The 15,145-nt window shown below is 48.4% G+C and overlaps 1 non-coding gene across 1 annotated transcript; it reads right to left on the reverse strand.

The window, feature by feature from the left end:
* Positions 1-7,626: 7,626 nt before the first annotated feature.
* LOC119826976 lies at positions 7,627-7,733 on the reverse strand. The gene has a single exon (XR_005287530.1). It is a non-coding gene; the product is annotated as a U6 spliceosomal RNA (small nuclear RNA).
* Positions 7,734-15,145: the final 7,412 nt, after the last annotated feature.

Below are 15,145 nucleotides of genomic sequence, written 5' to 3' on the forward strand. Positions count from 1 at the left end.
TCACACACGAGTTAGCTCCGTGCTCTTCCTTCCCTCGCCTGGTCGCTTTAGGAAATCAGCACGCCCTCCATACTGCTGGCTAAAGCGCTACCGGAGGTAAGGAACGAAGGGGACGCGTGTGTGGGAGGGGCTCACAGACTGGGAAGTAGGAAGCACTCCAAGGACCTGTCCTTAATGCTGTACCCTGGACTGTGAAGGACTGTGTTCTGGCAGAGAGTGCCACCTACTGAAAGACTGTTATCACAGCTACAGCTCCGCGTCCAGGACGACTTAAGCAGCCACAAGGCTTCACAGACGAGTAGGACGAGCCAGCCAACCTACCCCCAAATGCCCTTGGACCTAAAGCTAAATTCTTTCTCATCCACACCATCTAGTGATAATCCCTCAGCACGCTTTCTTGGACAGCGTTAAAGAATAGAGGAAAGATCTTCTCAGGTACAACAGAGAGAACCCAGCTCCAGCTGAGTTTCCACAAAAAACAAAACAAACCCAAACAGCTCAGCTGCTGAGCCTTTGTCACCTCCACTCAGCCAGTCAGGATCCAGTGACCCATTTCTCCATGCAAGCGTGCCCCTTGACAATGGGGGAATGACCTGACCAAAGGCGGTCATCCGGGTTCCTGCTCCTGCTGAGCTCCTAGGAGGAGGAGGAGGAACACTCAGAGAAAATAAACAAGTGCTTGACCGATTTCAGACAGTGGTAAATGCTAGCGAGAAAGCCCAGGGGGACATGGGACATTATCTGAAGCTATCAATAATCGGTAAGAGATCCACTTCCCCTTCTGCCGGTTCCAAGAGGTACTGTAGGGCCTCAAGTCAGTTGATGTCAAATGTAATTGTGAGTGATCACCCAGCTGGGGATGACAACAAGTGAGCAAGTGTGGTGCTGGGGATGGAAGCCAGGGCCTTGCACACTCAAGACAGGGAGTGAGCAAGTGTGGTGCTGGGGATGAAAGCCAGGGCCTTGCACACTCAAGACAGGGAGTGAGCGAGTGTGGTGCTGGGGATGAAAGCCAGGGCCTTGCACACTCAAGACAGTGAGTGAGCAAGTATGGTGCTGCGGATGGAAGCCAGGGCCTTGCACACTCAAGACATGGAGTGAGCAAGTGTGACGCTGGGGATGGAAGCCAGGGTCTTGCGCACACAGGACAAGTGTTCTACCACTGAGCCATATTCCTGAACTCTCTAGCAAGGCTGTAATTCTCTTCCTTTCTGGTCCAAAGCCTGTCTCTTTCCCCTACCTCAAGCTGACCAGGAGTCCAGAAGAGCAGGGCTGAGGTACTGGTTGGCATTGCGTCCATCATATGGTTTGAGACAGGCATGGTGGCATACACCTCTAATCCTAGCCACTCAGGAGGCTAAGGCAAGAGGATCTAGAACTCAAGGTTCACCTGGAAAAATTAGCAAGGCCTTGTCTCATATAAAGAAAACCAGGTGGGCTGGAGAAATGGCTCAGCTCAGTTAAGAATGCATGATGCTCTTACAGAGGACGTGGGTTCGATTCCCGGCACCACGATCTCTTATAGCTCCAGGTCCAGGGCATCCAATGCCTCTGGCCTCTGAAGACGCTGGTATGAATGTTCACACAGATACAAACATGTACATATAACTACAAATAATAAAAAATTAATCCTCCTCCAAGTTTGAGGCCAGCCTGGTCTACAAAGCAAGTTCCAGGACAACCAGAGCTACACAACAAAACCTTGTCTTGAAAACAAACAAACAACAATAAACTAATCCTCAACCACAGGCCACTAGAGAAAATCACAGCCAGTCAAAATGCAGAGCATGCAACCTCGTCCCAACAGATGCATTCGGAACGTACATCTGTACAGAAGGAACAGAGAGACTGGGAGAGCCAAAGGGACAGGGAGTTTGCTGTGAGACTGTCAGGAACTACACATAAAGTCTCCCAACATGACTGCCTAAATGTGGGCTACACAAAGACGACAATAGAATAATGGGGGGCTAGAAAGAAAGGAAAAGTAAGGAGAAAAAGAAAGAGGCAAATGAGAATTGAGGTGCATTCTCTCATTCCGCTTATGCGTCCCAGGCAGACTGAAAGTGGCTGTGTAGCTGACTTCCATCTCCCGAGAGCCGGAATTGTACGTACAAGCATACATGATTTATATGATGCTGAGGATCAAAGCTGGGGTTTTATGCACACTAGGCAAGCACTCTACTACCTAAGCTGCCTCTCAGCCCAGGCCTGGGTCTTCCAGGGTACTTGGAGGAAGAAAAACAAGCAAGAAGACCCTTTGGCTCCAACACTGAGGCTTTGACTCAGTTGTAAGTTCAAGAGAGTATACACACACACACACACACACACACACACACACACATTTTGTTTGTTTATTGGGGAACACAGTTGGTGCCCCAGCAAAGAGCCTGTGGAAGCTGGTTCTCTCTTTCTACCATGTGGGGACAGCACTCAGGTCATCTGGACTGGTGAGAAGCACCCTCACTCCCAGAGCCATCACACCCCACCCTCAAGGCTTTATATGTTTTCATTACATAGATCTCACAAGAGGATCATTTCCAGGAAGACAGGAGGAGGACCTGGGAGAGCCACAGGTGGTTCCTACTCAGACATCTACAGAGGCCAGGTCTGGCAGAAGGGAGGAAAAGGTCAGAGCCCCCTAAATGGCATTCCCACAGCCTGTGCTACGGAAGCCACTCTGGGCAGGAAAGGTCAACCATTTCCTACCCCCTCAATTCTCTCCCCCAGGGAAGCACAGGTTTTAGGATGCTGCTGAACAGAGCGGCTACACCGCTCACTTCCAATCAAGTCTCCAAGGATTCACAGGAGTTTCGACCTCTACAGATGACGGTGGCTTCCGTGGGATGGAATCAGTTTGACAAGTCCAGTTCTCAGCAAACTTAAAATGCTGGCTCTTATGACAATTCAGTGAAAAGCAGCAAGAGCGACCCTGATGAGGCACAGTGACCTGCAGGGACAGCTCCTGGACCAGGGCATGCCCTGCTAGTGTCCCTTGGGGACTGCCTGCCTCTCCTGCTGTTTCCAGGGAACGCTTTCCTACAACAAAGCAAGATATCATTTAATGTGCTTTTATTGAATTTTAAAACCTACTACAAAACATTTGAAGAAATGGTTTGCCAGGGGTCATAAAATATCTTGGGCAGACTCTACAGTGAGTTTTCAAAAGCATGACCAGGGTGGATAAGGCCGGCAGCTCAGGCTGCTAGGCAGCCCTGCATCGTGCAGCATTGTCTACTGATATCCTTGAGGGAGAGGATCCAGAAAATGCCACTAAGACAAAATGGAAATACAGTTGCCTAGATGAGATCCATCCTGCGCAAAGTTGCCGAGTGTGGCTTCCTATCCTCCAAGCTATAAATCTTCAGCTCTGAGACCGAGTGCCCTGTCTTTGTTTGGTTTGAGGCAGGGTCTTCGTTTGTGGTACACATTGGCTTTGAACCCACGTCAGTCCTGTCTCAGCCTCCTGAGTTCTGGTGTGCCCCACCGCACCCAGCCCTGTGCTCACTTGTTATGTGGGTTCCCTGCAGTGGTTTTGAGGCGACCTAGTTAGCACTAAGATGGAGATGGGTGGGCACGGGATCTCCAGTGCCGGATTCAGACATTCATCTAAAGTTCTCCGAGTGCCTACCACAGTCAAGATGTTTCCCGGTAATGATGGCTTTTGTTTCTGTCTGTCATCTTACCGCCCTGCTCCTCCATGTAGAATTTGATTGGTGGAAGAGTGATGGTGTGGGACTCCCCTAAACCAGTCCAGCCAGCCAGCCAGCATTTGCGGGAGAACATTCCTGAGCATAGGAATATGCTCAATATAATCAAAACAGTCTCGGCTTAAAACTTGGGGGCCAGTGGGGCCAGGTGACAAACTTCAAGATCAAGGAAGGAATAGTTTGAGGAACAGCTCGGCATCTTGGATGCTGGGAGAAAGGCAGGCTGTTTTGCATTTTTTAATTTTTATTATTATTTTTTTATGTTTTGGTTTTTCAAGTCAGGGTTTCTCTGTGTAGTCCTGGCTGTCCTGGAATTCCTTTGTAGACAAGGCTGGCTTTGAAATCAGAGTTCTGCCCGCCTCTGCCTCCTGGAGTGCTGAGATTAAAGTCCAACAGCACTGGTTGCATTGCTTTGTATTTTCAATAGAGGGACCCATTTGAGGAAGGAAATCTTGGAGGCTGTCAAGTTCCGGGATTCAGGGAACAAACAATGGATTTCATCTAGGGATTTGGGAAGCAAGGCGGGGCTTGGGCTGGGGCTGGGGCTAGCTTCTGCACACCAGCCCAGCAACAGCACGCCCTGTCCCCTAGGTTACTAATCAGAGTCCTGTTATGAGCCAGTCTGGGATTGAAAGCCTGACGTCCCAGCTGCTCAGCAGGGGGCCAGAGGATTGCACATTCAAAGCTGTCTTGAGAAATTTAGAGAAACTCTGTCTCAAAGGTTTTTTGTTGTTGTTGTTCTTTTTTTTAAAGAATAAAGAGAGCTAGAGATATGGCCCGGTGGGAGAGCGTTCCTAGCGAATGTAACCAACTGTACCAAAAAATTAAAAATTGCTGGGTGGTGGTGGCGTACACCTTTAATCCCAGCACTTGGGAAGCAGAGGCAGGTGGATCTCAGTGAATTCAAGGCCAGCCTGGTCTATGGAGTGCGTTCCAGGACAGGCAGGGCTGTTACACAGAGAAACCCTGTCTCAGAAAATAAAAGCAAACAAAAAATTTAAAAATACTTTATGCATAAAATAAAGTTCGATTGTATTTCTCACTTACCTTGCAATCTTAGTGCACACACGAGTATACACACACACAGGCATGCATACTAGCATGCAAGCACACACCCTCTTACTTTTGATTTTATCCTATCAAGTAATGGTATAACTCAGTGGTAGAACACTTTCCTCGCAGATGAGAGACCCTGGGGTCTGTCCCCAGCACTACAACAGAAAGAACAATCAAGGGAGTAGAACAATAGGCTATGCCTTATCGTGCCTAGAAATAGGATTTTGACAGGGGAAAGCTGGGGTCTTCTGCAGTCCCCATGTTTCCACGGCCCCATGAGCTATGAAGCTTCCATCTATGTGCCCTGCTGTGAAGGCAGCTTTCAGATCATCTTTTTGTCCTAGGAACATGTTTGCAGGTAGCTGAGTCGACAGACTGATTCAATGCACACAGTAGCAGGGATCTGGGAAATTCTGAAACATTTGAAAAAGTAGACATGCAGTAAAATGGGCATTTAATTAGCCCTTAATTAGAGACGCCAAAATACAACAGTCTATGGAAATTGTTCATTGTTCAAACCCCAGTGTGAAAAGCTGTAGTTTATGAGCCTGCCCCATGCACAAGGGGTGACTCTGACTAATTCTCTGCTCACGATGCCCTCCGCTCCCATCTGTCCAAACATTGCCATCTGAATTTCTATAGAAAAGGCTTATTTTAAAACTCTGGTCTTCCCGTTTTCATTTTACTGTGCTCTAAAAATACACATACATCTCCTGAAAGGGTGTTAATTTCAGCTCAGGCATAACTGTCCCTCGCATGTAAAAATGGAGACACTTATGTGATCCATACTCTGGTTCTTATGAATTACGAGGAGACACAAACAGGGATAGAGACAGAGATGTACGCCCAAGAGAACCAAGGCAGAGAAAAATGATTTTCAATATTTTTAACATGTGCTTATTTGTTTAGCAAGCGTGTGTGTGTATGTGTGTGTGTGTATGTGTGTGTGTGTGTATGTGTGTATGTGTGTGTGTCATGGTGCATGTACGGCAGTCAGAGAATGACTTGAAGAAACTGGGTTAACCCTTTCACTGTGTGTGTCCTGGGGACTGAACTCAGGTTATCAGGCTGAACCCTGAGGGTCTTTACCCACTGAGCCATCCTGCCTGCCCTCTGACAGCTTTAACTTAGTTAAGGACTAAGCTGGTCTTCCCTTGACTTTAAGGCTGTACGATCAGGAACGCAGGAGAGAAAAGCAGTGAAAATCTTTCGAACATGAAGTCTGGTGGGGAGAGGGTGGGAAGTCAGAAACAAAGCGTCACCGTGACTGCAGTACAGAGACAAGACAGCCAGGGAGCCATTCATTTATTTACTTATTTAGCGACAGGCTCGTACATATTCCAGGCTGGCTTCAAATTCCCTTTGCACCTAGAGATGACTTTGGGGTTCCGCACTCCTGTCTCCTCTTCATTAGTGCTAGGGTTATAGGTGTGAGCCACCACATCCGGTTTAGGCGGTGCTGGGCATCGAAGCCAGGGCTTCATGGATCCAAGGCAAGCACTCTTCCAACTGAGCCACATCCCCCAACCACAAAGAGGAATTCTTTAAGCAGATTCAGGGAGAAGTCCAGGCTTTCTTTTTAGTCTTAGTCTAGCAAGTACGGGCGTTTGTGTAAGAATTCAGAAATGAGCCAAGATAAGCAAGGCTTTGGCTACTGAATTACAAAATGAAGTGTGAACAAAAATTGTAGGAAGCTCACACTGAAGGAGGAATGGAAAACGTTTAAACGCAGTTTGAAAATCTCTCATCTATTACATCCCTACCAAAGTTTCCCCTCTCTCCCTTCCTCCAGTCTTCCCTCGCCACTCTTATCCCTCGATCCACCCTCCCTCTGTCTACCCCCAGAAAAGAGCAGGCCTGCCAGGGACAACAACCAAACACGGCATAATGTGCTACAATAAGACCAGTATATACCATCCCATCAAGGCTAGACTAGACAACCAGACAGCAGGAGGAAAAGGGTCCCATACGTAGGCAAAAGAGTCAGCAACTTCACTCCTGCCATTAGGAGTCTCACAAAGCGACTTAGCCACAACACATATGCAGGGCACCTAGATCAGAGTGCTATAGGCTCCCTGGTTTCTTTCAGTCCCCATGAGTCCTGGTCAGTTCTGTGGGCCACTTTCTCACGGTGTCCCCGACCCTTCTGAGTCCTCTGGTCCTCCTCCTCCTCCTCCTCATCCTCCTCCTCATCCTCCTCCTCATCCTCCTCCTCATCCTCCTCCTCATCCTCCTCCTCCTCCTACTCCACTTCCTCCTCTTCCTCCTCCTAAGTTTCACAGGACTCCCTAAGTTTCACCTGTAGATTGGCTGTGAGGTGCTTCATCTGGTCCTGCTGGATGAAGTCTCTCTGGTCTCTTTGATGAGGATTTTGCTAGGCTCTGGTCTCAGAACACTCCGTAGGCAGGACAAGCTGTAGGTCAAAGGTTTTGTGGCTGGGTTGGGGTCCCAACCCTCCACTTGTGGCCTTGCCTGGTTACAGAGATGGCCTGTGTTCAGGCTCTGTGTCCCCCATTCCCAGGGTCTCTGCAAGGGTTACTGCCACAGATTCCATGAAATTTCCACTACACTAGGTTTCCACCTCACCTCCAAAATGACCCCCAATTCCAGTGGTTTCTCCCATCATCCCCAATCCCCCCCTTGGTCCCTCCTGTTCCAACCCAGCCCGGCTCTATTCCACCAGCAAAATATCCTCTTTCCCCTTCCTGGGAGATCCATGAGTCCCCCATAAGCTCTCCTTGTTACCTTGCCTCTCTGGGTCTATGAATTGTAGCATGGTTATCTTTTACTTTACAGCTAATATCCACTTATGAGTGAGGACATGCCATGTTTGTCTTTCTGGATCTGGATTACCTCACTCCGAAAAAATATGGAATGCTTCATGAATCTGCATGTCATCCTTGCTCTGGGGCCATGCTAATCCTCTCTGTATTGTTCCAGTTTTAGTGTATGTACTACAGAAACAAGTATCTTTTCTTTTTAGATAGGATTCCATATAGTCCAGGCTGGTTTTAATCTTTCTTTGTAGCTGAGGCTACATTTGAATTCTTGATTCGCCTGCCTCCATCAGCCAAGTGATTACAGGCATATGTCACCCTGCCCAGCTTAGAAAAGGATACTTTTAGCAAAGGAAGAAGGCACCAGAATAAAGAAAATGAATAACAAAAAACTATAGTTAAGAAAAGGGTGGAGCCAGGTATGGTAGCTCATGATAGTAACCTGGTGCTTGGAAGTAGGGGTAGGAGGGTCGGGAGTTCAAGGTCATTTCTGTAAGTGGGAAGGCAAGTGCTCTGCCCACGCACTGCTCTGGTTCACCCCGTGCCTCCTTTCCACCCCGCCTGCTCCCTTCCAGCAAGTGCAGTCCTGTGAAGGAGTCCTCAGGAAACAACACCCTGGATATACCACTGCTATTCTCTGATCATTTTCCTCCATGTGAAGTCTCTCTGGACATCTGTCCCAGTGTCCCATCCCCTCTCACAGTGAAACCCCATGGAAAGAACGGGAAGAGAGAGCCAGAAGGAAACAGACATTTCTTCATAGCTCTCTCCAAAGAACAATGGTAGTGGACTCCATGTTTGTGTTTCCTTGTGGTGGGGCCTGGCTATGTAGCCCAGACTTGCCATGAACTCAAGATCCTGCAGCCTAAATCTCCTTAGTAATGGGATTACTGGCCTGAAGCAAGATGCCTAGTTTAGGACTCTGAACCTCAGGGCATGGCCCTAGTTCAAGCTAGGCAACCTAGAAGGTGATTTCTGAGACTGTATCAGCAGGGGGCGCTGCGGTGCCACTAGTTCCCAGGGAGGGACTGGAAGGCAGCCATCTCCAGATGGAGCCACATAGATTTCCAGGGCATTAAATATTGGCAGGAGAGGAGGGCTGCAGGCAAGAGGCTCGATATAGAGAATGATTACCTGGGAAGGACTGGGTAGACTCTACAAAGGTTAGGGCGCTGTTCGTAACCACAATTTTTATTCAACCGTAAAGAAAAATGAAATTATGATACTTGCAGGGAAATCGATGTAACCGGAAATCCTCATGTTAAGCAAGAATAATCCAGACTCAGAAAGAATGAGTGTTTTCTCAAACACAGAACCGCGATTTAAAACTAGTGTGTGTGTGTGTGTGTGTGTGTGTGTGTGTGTGTGTGTGTGTGTGCGCGCGCATATATGTGTGTGCATTCATATGAGTTTGTTTGCAGGTTATAAAACTAGAAAGGGGAATGGGAGAGGGAGAGAGAGATCGTAAGGGAGTGGGAAATGCCATGGCGGAGAGGGCAAGGGGCACGCGTGAGAAGACAGCAGGAGCTCTGGTAACGGCTGGAGGAGGGCAAAGAATGAAAACAACCTTGGCATGTGTGACAGAAGACGCTATGGTGGACCCAGTATTTTGTGTGTTCACCCAAACAATAACAACAACAATAATCAGCTTGGACCCTGACAAGTCTGGTGCCGAGTTTTGACCGGAAGTGGCCTGCCCGAGGCAGAGGCAAGCCTCTTTTGAGGACGGACCCCTTCCTCCTCCAAGGATAGCACAGCCTGGGAATCCAGGAACACCATTTGCATGCGAGTTGGTGATGATCTGATATTACAGATGAAGCTGTCCCATAAGGTGGTACCCAGCTCACCACAGAATTCCTTCTAGACCTTTCTAAAACATTTCTTTTTTTAAAAAAAAAAAACTTATTTATTATGTATATAATATTCTCAGTATTCTGCCTGCAGGCCAGAAGAGGGCACCATATCTCATTACAAATGGTTGTCAGCCACCATGTGGTTGCTAGGAATTGAACTCAGGACCTTTGGAAGAGCAGGTGGTGCTCTTAACCACTGAGCCATTTCTCCAGCCCCGAAGATTTATTTATTTGTTATGTATACAACATTCCTTCCATGTATGCTTGCATGCCAGAAGAGGGCACCAGATGGTTGTGAGCCAACATGTGGTTGCTGGGAATTGAACTCAGGACCTTTGGGAGAGCAGTCAGTGCTCTTAACCTCTGAGCCATCTCTCCAGCCCCCTCTAGAACATTTCTAAAAGCAGTTTAGGGAAAGCACTCTCATTGTCTAGTTTTGTCTTGTGTCACACCCACTGAGGGAGCTCTGAAGAAGACAGCGCCAGGGTCTTGGGAATTGTCCCCTGGGGTGGCTACCTGCTTGGCCTCCGAGTCCCTGTGTGAGTGCTGGGTGACTCCCAGAACTAGCACAATCACTTAATGCCCAACAGTGTCCTAGACAAAACCTTGCTCCATATTTATTTATGCTCCGTATCTTACTGAATCTGTCACATTTTATGCTAACACATCTGCCATGCATACAGCCTGTATCACTTACTGCAAGCATAAAGGATGTTGTCAAACATGGTGCCCTTCTTCCCGAGGGACTCCACACCCTGACCAGAGGTCTCTTCCTCACTTTGAACCCCACTGCCAGAGATGCCTCAAATGTCTGACCACGGATTCTCTTCCCTCCCTGATAATGCCAAATCTGAGCTGAGAAATGTGTGCCCCTCTGCTCAGTTCCAATCGCTGTTTCCATCATCTCTGAAGCCAGAGGACCGATTTGTCTGCGGATACCCGGAGACAGGAGGTGAGGGCTCCAAGGCCTCTGGCCTCTGAGAGCACCTGCACTTGTGTACACCCATACACATAGTTAAAAATAACAAAAACAATCTCACAAAAAACATTTAAAACACCACACACACACACACACACACACACACACACACACTGGCTGAGAATGATTGGGCTAGGAAGGGTACCCAGTGAGGAGGGAGGTACTGCCAATGACCCTGAAATTCTGCAACTTTAGAAAGGACCTTGAACCCCATGCAAGGGATTTCAGATTTTAAACTAAATCATAGATGATTTTAGTAGATGATTTTGATGATTTTTGTTGTTCTTCTTCTTGGTTTTTTTTTTTTTTCAAAATCAACCTGGAACTGAAGACCACAGTGGGTCTGATGAGGAATAGTGGACTTCAAATCAGGATAATCTAGAGGGAGGCTAACGCAGTTGTCCAGGCAACAGATGGTGAAGGGCTCTGGAAACAAAAGGAGGAATGTTTACAGCTCAAGGGTGAACTGGGTGGGAGAGAGAAGACTCAAATAAGCCCAAGTTTAGTTGGTTTCCTTAACCAAATACATCCGTGCACATTCACCCAGAGGACTGTGAATAGCAACAGAAGCAGGTTAGGGTCGAGTAAAATGATGAGATGAATTTCACGCTCTTAAGGGTTGGACTGCAGATGGGATGTCTAAGAAGAGAAGGTCAAGGAGAGTGGTCAGGTGTTACACAGCAAAGGGCATTTTTTGAGTTAACTCATCAGCTATGCATAGATTGAAAGACCTGGGTGAAGCTAAAAATCCATGTTTGCTTCCGCAGGGCATTCTGCTAAGCACAAAGAATGGAGAACTCCAATCAAGCCTCATCGTGGTCCATATCCACTTACGTTCCAGAGATGACATTCTGAGCATCACAGGGCTCCCACAACACTGAGGGAGGCAGCCTCCTGGCCACTGCCGCTTTTGCTCTACGGGTCTTGTCTTTGGGTTAGTGTTGACTGTCAACTTGGTAGGACCTGAGAGATGGGCTTCTGGGTAAGTCTTTGAGGGCTACCTTTGTTATGCTAACTGAGGTGGAACCATTCCCTGTTTAGGACCCTGCACTGTTTAAGTGGACTAAGAGTGGAGCAGAGACATGTATGTGTTCATTGCTGTTCTATCAGCAACAGAAGTGTCCTTTGTAATGCAGGAGCGTGTGGGACATCCACCTCAGTCTTGCTCAGTCTCCTTCCTCCTCCCTTCTCTCTTACCTTTCTCTCCACCCTGCTCTCTGTCTGGCTACTTCAGAGGCCTATTGATTCATGCTTTCCTTCAGCCTTCAGTGGGGTCGACCCGGATACCTCTTCCACACTCAGCTCCACTCCAGAGGACTCTGAGTTTCCGCTGCTCCTCCACCAGTCTTCTCCTGTAGAGGTTCTGAGAGTAGCAGGCATAAAAGACAGGGCATGGGGACCTGGTGACCTGGTACTGAGCACTTTCTGAACCTGCTTTGCTTCCTTGATGCCCTTACCCAGCATTCCAATGGGTATGATGGACTAGATGTGTCCACCTGGAATACCCCGCGATGGTGAGTCTCTCTTTCTCTCTCTCTCCCCCACACTCCCACCCCTATGTCCTCCTCCAAAAAAGAAAAAAAAAATACGTCAGGTCCAATTTTGTTACCCATACACTCATTGGAGTATGGCTAAACTCCCAGTGGCCAGGACCTTAAAGAAAACTGAGTCCTTCCTCACCCCACCCCCCACTCCCAGAGTCCGTGAACTGTGAAGAGCTACACTTCGGCTTCTTTATCACCGTTTTTTAAGGACTCTCTTCAATAGCACTGAACTGTTTCTGAATTGTTTCTTTTGGGGGGGGGGCGTAGGAGGGGGCCACAGATGTCTTCAATGTCTCTCATTCTCAATGATGAGTCTGCAGTCACCGCTACTGCTGCAAAGCCAGTTTCCTTGCCCGTAATAGCCGGGGCAGCATGGCTGGTGGACTTTCATCTGGCCTCTGATGGCAGCACAGACCGCCGAGGTCCTTCGAGGAAGCCCAGTCCAGAAAACAAGCCATTCTCCATCACAGCTGCCATGTCTCTAGTTCCCTCCTTCTCCTGCTGGCTCCCTGCTCTTCCGCTCTGTTCCGCCAGCCTTCCCACATCTCCCTGCACATTTACCCATCGCAGTGGCGTTGCCAACTGCAGTGTGTCACAAAGTATCCACTTTCCGCATGCAAACACTTACTGCAACAGTCATTGATCTGGTTCAAGGTTTCTGGTTTCTGAAGTACCATAAATCCTGGGCTATCGCTGAGAGCCCTCTCGGATATCTTGTTACTCAGGGTCAGGGTGATGTAACAGCCAGGGAGGGTGTCAGGCTGCGACACACCTCTCTGCTCTCCGTGCCAGCTGTCCTCCTGGCTCACAGGTACAACCGTGGTGGTAAAGCTTAGTTTCCTAGTTTTCCACTGGATTGGGATGAGAAGCTCTAAATTTAGGTAAGCAGAGGTCTGTGACGATGGTTCCCGAAAGAGTTAGGTAAGAAGGCGAGACCCACACCGAACAGCAGCAGCGCTCTCCCTAAGGCTGGGGGCCATGCAGGCAGGCTCTCCGACCCGCTGTAATCCTGGTCCACTACACCGTGGTTGGCTCTGCTTGGCCCACGTCGCCATGATGGACTGTCCCTCCTTTTTTTTTTTTTTTTTTTTTTTGGTTTTTTCGAGACAGGGTTTCTCCTTTAAGTTGTGTTTTGTCACAACAATGCAAAGACTGGCACAGTCCCCTGAGCAGCAGGTTAGAAGGACACTGAGCCCCGCCGGGGAGGCAGGGGAGCCTGGACAGCCCACTCGGGCTTCCTCAGCAGGCCACTCTGCTTTCTCTAGTCTCCAGGCATGCATTTTCATTGCGCTTGTCACAGCTTGGAGATTGGCTGGCTCTGCTCTGTAGACATCATGTCACTGGAGATATCTGAACACTTGTGAGATTTCTTCATTGCCGGGGATGAAATCCAGGCCTCATACATGCCAGAGAGGGGTTCCACGGGCCAACTCCCAAGCCACATGGCCATGATGAGTTGCCGTTTTAATTTTCCTCCCAACTGGAAAACAAGCGCTTCTTCTAGGTTAGGAGAGGATGCTGTGTCTCTTCAGACGGCCCTGCTTTGCTGTGAGGAGTTACTGAGAAACTCTCAAGTCTTTACACTTGGTTCCTTCGCTGGTTGGATAACGATGGCTTTAAAAACAGGAGACTTGGCCAAGCACAGTGGTGAGCACCCCGCCTGCTTCTGGGAAGGCTTTGAAACCAGACAATCCTACAGGTGCCTCTGGTCTGTGAAGCAGAAAAATAGACTTCAAAGGAAAGTGAAAGTAGTATGCATACTGGTAGACAGGCCAAGAAGTGTCCAGAGAAAAGAGAAGAGAACATGTCAAGAGGCAAGGATAAAGGAAATAATTCCAAGGATAAAGGCCAGGGTTTTGCATCCTGAGAGATCAAGGCTGTGTTGAGGAGCTGTGGATCAAATCCTAACAGTGCTGTGCTCACACTCACCGGGATCAGACGCTCTCCGCCTTGTTAGTCACCCCTTTCTTTTAGGTGGAAGTAGGTTAGAAGGTTCTCTCGGTGCCTACCATCTCCCTCCTTCCTTCACTCCTCCTCTTCCTCCGTGTGCGGTACTGGAGACTACAACTCAGGCTTTATGCCGGCCAGACCAGCACTCTACCATTAAGTCATATTCATAATCCAGAACCCAGCATTTCATTCCTACAGAAACGAAAACCTTTGTCCACACAAAACTGCTACTCAGGGCTGGGGATGTAACATAAAGAGAAAGCATCGCTTAACGTGTGCAAAGCCATGGGATCGATCCCCAGCACTGCCCAAAGAAATGGAATAAACCACAGCAACATTGCTGATTTATCACAGCCCCAAAGCATAACAGAAGCAACTGGAGAATAAAAACATATTATATCAATGCAACAGATTATTATTTAGCAAGAGAAGTGAATGAAATTCGGATACATGCTAAAACATAAAGACATTGTTAGTGAGCCACATTTTATATGATTCCGTGCGCATGGAAAATCCAGAATAGTCCAAATTACAGGCATCAAGTAGATTTGGGGATGAACTTTGGGTTCAGGTGAAACCTTGCCACAGTATGAAGGAAGGCTGGAGAGGGTGGAAGGAGTCCGTTCATGCACCCACACACATACAAACACACACATACAAAAAGGAAAGAGAAAGAGAGAAAGAAAGAAAGAGAGAGAGAGAGAGAGAGAGAGAGAGAGAGAGAGAGAGAGAGAGAGAGAGAGAGAGAGAGAAAGAAGAAACAAAGCCGGGTGTGCTTGTGTTGGAACTCTATAGTGGTGGAGGGTGGAAGCCACCAACTCTCCAGGCTCAAGAAGAGACCTGGACCAAGCGGATGGAGCAGGACACTGGACGCCCTTCTCCGGCCTCATGTGCTCATGGAGCTCATGCATCCGCAGGACACACACGAAACAAGTTTATTTTAATATAAAGAAAAATGCGGGCTGAGGGAGGCCCTGGGTTCAATTCTCAGCATTGCCTTAAACGAAACCGGATCACAACTAAGAGTAGCATGGCCAGGGTCCTTGATTAGTCCAGATTACAAGGAAGAACTACCGTGTGGTGCGCCGTGCTTCCTCTGGTCTCGGGGAAGAGGAGGAAGGGTCAGAAGCAGATTGGGGCAGAGGAGCGAGGTTTTAAGGGGAGGGCTCAGTGAGGAAGGAAAAGAGTTTGTCCACAGCAGCCAGCCTTCTGGCCCTGTGCTGGGCTCACCTTCATGCCAGCCGGTTGCAGCGAGGACACCTACTCCACAGCCAAACGA

Source organism: Arvicola amphibius, chromosome 11, assembly GCF_903992535.2.
Source record: "Arvicola amphibius chromosome 11, mArvAmp1.2, whole genome shotgun sequence".
NCBI lineage: Eukaryota > Metazoa > Chordata > Mammalia > Rodentia > Cricetidae > Arvicola > Arvicola amphibius.